At 52.0% G+C, this 5,041-nt stretch overlaps 1 pseudogene; it reads right to left on the bottom strand.

The window, feature by feature from the left end:
- Positions 1-3,425: 3,425 nt before the first annotated feature.
- Positions 3,426-4,282, bottom strand: LOC135229511 (PC-esterase domain-containing protein 1B-like; annotated as a pseudogene).
- Positions 4,283-5,041: the final 759 nt, after the last annotated feature.

Genomic DNA, 5,041 nt, shown 5'->3' on the forward strand with positions numbered 1-5,041 from the left:
AAAACCACTCAGAGAGACTAACAAAGGAAACGCTTGAAGGTCGTGAATAGGTAGTATAGTCTGAGGAAGGATGTGTGTACAGAATAGTCTACTACCCATCTATCAGTCTGTCCTACTGTAGTGGCTTGGGTGTTACTGAAACGCTAGAAGCTATGCCACTAGTATTTCAAATAACAGCAGGGCCACCCATGGTGGATAGATTTTGGTAGAGCTTCCAGACTAAGACAGACTAGGAAGAAAGGCCTGGCCATCTACTTCCAAAAATGAACCAGTGAAAAACCATATAGATCAACACAGAACATTGTCCAATTTGCTTGCCTTGGACACGTCATCAGGAGGGGTCAATTGTTGGAGAAGGACATCATGTTTGGTGAAGTAGAGGGCCAGCAAGGGCAGGGGAGACTACATTTTGATTATCCATTCATCTGTTGATGAACACTTAGGCAGTTCTGTCTTTCGGCTGTTATGAAAAGCTCTGTAGTGAACATTGGTTTACAGGGTTCTGTTTGCATTCTTGTTTTGGCTTTTTCTGGGTGCATGCCTAGGACTGGGTTTGCTGGATCTTGGGGTCATCATATGTTTAACTTTTTGAGGCACGGCCAAAACTGTTCTGCACAGTGGCTGTAGCATTTTACACTCCCGCTAGCAATGCAGGAAGGCCTGGTTGCTTTAGAATCTGCTAGAGCCATCTACACAGGGAAAGCAAGATTCAAAGACTTTGAAAATGTCTGACCAATGAGGAAACTTATATGTAAGTCTGGAGTGTGTGTGTGTGTGTGTGTGTGCATATAGATAGGGAGAGAGAGAGACAGAGGAAAGAGACAGAGGCTGGGTTTATTCATGCTGGAAAAATTAAACATGATCTGCAGGGTCATTTTAATTCTAAGTGAGCAAATTCAATTTTCTGTAGAAAAATTCTACAGCCAAAATGAAGAAAAGCATATCACCTGCTGCAGACGTGTTTTGCGAGATTTTTCATTATGATGGGCTTCACGGTTAGAGGCTGTGTTCCTGAGAGGTGAAATAAAAATGTTGCCATTAGGAATGGCATATCTAGGAGACTTTTTGAGAAAAGAGGAAAGTAAATGTCTGTAAAAGGAAAAAAGAGACAGTTCTCATACAGACTTAAATACAATCGTGGCCCCCGGCTCCCTGGCCACCCGAGAGGGCTGCTTGTTCACTGTATTCCTGTGGTTGTAGACAGAACATTCTCTCACCTTCTCTTCCCACCTTGCTCAGAAGAACAATGATCAGAATAGACCCTACATTCTCAAGATGCTTTTATCAATGCAATTCTTTGTTTCTAAAGAATTTTTTTTTCCAATAACAATAGAATTACATGAATTTTTTTTTATGCAAGTTTGGATTAAAGTTTCAAAGTTTCCTTCTGGCACAACCTAAAGGTTTGTGGTTCAAGCCCACGCAGCACTGCTGTGGAAGAAAGGCCCGGCACTCTGCTTCCAAGAAGGTTACAGCCAAGAAAACACCGTGGGGCAGTTCTACCCTGGGTTTGCCACGAGTCAGTGTCAACTGGCAACTGTTTCTGTTTTTTTAGGTGACATAGGTGGAGTTCCTGCGTGACACGACAGGATATACATTTGTATGCATGTATACTTTATGTACGTGTGTATATATATATGTGTGTGTGTATATGTATAAGAAGCCCTGGTGGCACTGTGGTTAAAGCACTCAACTGCTAAATGAAAGGTCCGCAGTTTGAAAGCACCAGCAGCTCCTTGGGAGAAAGGTGCAGCAGTCTGCTTCTGTAAAGATTTACATCCTTGGAAATCCTCTCAAGTCACTATGAATTAGAATTGACTCAACAGCAGTGGGTTTTTTTTCCTTTTTTGTATATGTGTGTGTATATATATATATATATATATATATATATATGTATGTATGTTTATGTCTGTCATTGTTGTTAGGTGCCATTGAGTTAGGTTGAACTCATAGCAGCCCTATAGGACGGAGTAGAAGCGCCCCATAGGTTTTCCAAGGAGGGGCTGGTGGATGTGAACCGCCCACCTTTTCGTTAGCAGCGCAATGCTTACCCAGGGCCCCACCAGGGCTCTGTATATAAGCATATGCGCATGCTTGGCTTCCCCCACATGTCTGTCAGTTTGACGTACTGTAGGGGTTCTTACACCAAACTTTTGACACCTCCTTTAACAATACTTTAAATCATTTCAAGCCCAAAATGTGTCATTTCTCCTTTTCCGTAACCAGCCCTGGATTTGCTCATTCATTCTTAGCATGCTTGAGATCACTCTGATTCCCATCTCCTCCCTGGCTACCTTCCATCCCCGTTTGTCTTTAAGGCGCATTGTTCCTCATATGAGGAAAGAGAAGCTGGTTCCTCTGCCAAGGAAACCCCCGACCTCTGGAAAAGCTCTCAGAGTCTCCCAAGTGTGTGCAAATAAATTAATTCACTTTAATAGTATAGAAAAAGGTCTGGGAGGCTTGTTTTTACACCAGCCCTGAGAGGCCTGAGAGGCACTTAATTTCAGGTCGCTGAATTGAGCATTGGATCTTGCTAAGTGGTGAAGCGCAGCTCAACCTCGGGGCTTTTCTGAACAAATAACTCTTCTACAGAAACTACAGGTAATTGGAAGGAATGGATTTCGCCTGATTGCCTCTTTGGCCCTGAAAGCAGCAGAAGCCCCCGAGGAGGCGTCTGGGCGCCCTGCTCCTTGCCCCGAAAGGCACCCAGAACATAATGGGAGTGACAGGCTACACTGATCCATTATGGACACACTGCCAGGGCACAGCCCCACAAGGCCTTCGCAGAGACAGACACTGTGTTTCTGAACGCACTTTTTTAATTCGCAGTTAGTTTGTGCATCAAGGCAAGGAGGAGACAACCGTGAGTGTGCACGTCTGATATCTGTTCCTTTCCCCAACTCGCAGCGAGTAAGGCTTGTCCTTGCTGAGAGGGGTGGAGGGGTGGCTGGAGGTGTTCCAGACCTGCATGCCTAGGCCATCCCCCAGGCAAGGGTTCAAAGGGGAGAGGACGACCTACCTGGGGGGGTGGTTACCGAAGTCTTGGCACTGGTCATACTGGTGGCTGCGGTCCGTCCCCCTGCACCTCTGTGGCTCTGCGGGGGGTACCTGGAGGGTAAGGCGGAGAAGCCCGGTGAACCACGCGGCGCTGGTGCTAATCAGAGGCCGTATGTATTCCGGCGTTGCGGGGCAGCCGGCCAGCTGTCAGGTTTGCTTCCTCGCCATACCTAGTGTGCAGTGCAGAGGGGTCGCCAGAGCATGGCTGGCGCTGCAGGGATTGGTTCCAGGGCAAACTGGAGCCATGGCGGTGCCGCCGGAAGCACCGGGGAACCTGGGGCAGGGAAATAGGGGGTCTCCGCGACTAAGCGATAGGGCACGCGGGTCTAGGCGGGCGTCGAGGCGGGGCCTACCTCACTGGATTCACCTCAGTGGTGCTGGAGCCGTCTGTCGTCCGCGGGCCCTCTGAGACGGCTCCCAGGGCCTTCCCAGATCCACCTGCCCACCGGGTTGTCGCAGGGCAGGTCCACGCCCGAGATGTCGCCCAGGTGGGCCAGCAGCAGCTGCGAGAGCCTTCGATGAGCGTGTTGGTTCCAGTGCACGCCATCTGCCTGCCCGTGCTGCCGGAGTGCCGGAAGTGGAAATTCAAGTCCAGCACGTTGAAGCGGAGCCTGCTGGCCTCAGCGGCGCTGTAGAAGTTGGCCTCCACCACATCATCCCGCAGGCACGAGGTCGGGGGCATGCCCTCAGGCGGGAGGAAACCCCCCGAGACCGTCTCAGCCACTGGCATGGCAGTGTTCCACACCACGAGAGAGGACTCGGGCAGGACCTAGCGAAGGCACCAGAACAGGGTCTCCAGGTTCCTCCTGTAGCTCCACATGGAATCCTGGCCATACCTGGACAGGTCCCAGAGGCAGGAGTTCATGATGACCACGTCTGGGCCGTGCTCGCCCCTCAGCAGCTCCAGCAGGACTTTCTCCACGTACCGGGAGTAGGCGCGCGTGAGGAAGTAGAAGCGCACAAGGTGGTGTGTGGAGCAGAACTCGCGGACTTCGCGGTAGTGGGTCCCGTTGTGCATACGGCCCCACCCGCCGCCGTGCAGCAGCCTGTCCTGCTCGAAGCTCATCTCGCCCTTGGCCTTCAGGGGACTGCTTGAGAGCAGGCAGTCCTTCTGCAGCAGGAGCACCAGGTCCTTGTACACGGCCCTCTGCACCGAGTCCCCCATGACGACCACGAACTTGTTGTGCCGCAGCTGCCGGACTTCGGACGCCCTCAGGTGGACCATGGTGGCTGGGTGAAGGTGGCCTAGCTCCTGCCTTCCCTCAGGGCGGGTCCCGAAAGAGCTCTGGACCGAGGGCTGAGGGGCTGCTGCCAGAGACGGAGAGAAGGCAGGCAGGCTGGCTGGCTGGCGGTTGTGGGGCGGCCGGGCGGGCAGACGGGGGCTGTTTAATGCCGCTGGACTGGCCTGGGCCTGGACGGGGAGGAGAAAGGGGGCAGCGTCCGGGGCCCTGAAAGCGTTCTGCCAATCCTTAGGCCCACGGTGTGACCTCTGAACCCATGGCCCTGCCCCTGTGCCTGGCTTGGCTCCCCTTGGTGGAGGGCAGCGGTGCTGACACTGATGCTGTTGGTCTGGATGGTTGTAGGCTGTTTCCGCCTCAGCCACCACCTGTGCTCCAGGCACTGGGACAAAGTCTGTCCACTGGAAGAACCAGGCCACTTCCAGGGCCGTGGCCCAGTCGGTGGTGGATCCACACCCAGGATTTCCAGGCAGTGTAGGCGAGAATACTCAGGAAAACATACTCATCTTAGTTCCACGGTGCTTTCGTCTTTGTTTTCGTTTTGTCTCTCTCTTCCCAATCCCATTGTGAGTACCCCAGCCCTCCTGAGAAATGACAAGAACACATCCCATGACCTGATCACTGTCTTTGTCCCAGGGTAAAGTCTGGAGACCCCTTCTAACACAGTGTTACAACCGGGGTGTGGGAATCCATACCCACAAGGTACTGGCCATGATGGTATCCCCAAGCAGTCCACCCTTCACACT

The sequence above is a fragment of the Loxodonta africana genome, unplaced genomic scaffold (genome assembly GCF_030014295.1).
Source record: "Loxodonta africana isolate mLoxAfr1 unplaced genomic scaffold, mLoxAfr1.hap2 scaffold_328, whole genome shotgun sequence".
NCBI lineage: Eukaryota > Metazoa > Chordata > Mammalia > Proboscidea > Elephantidae > Loxodonta > Loxodonta africana.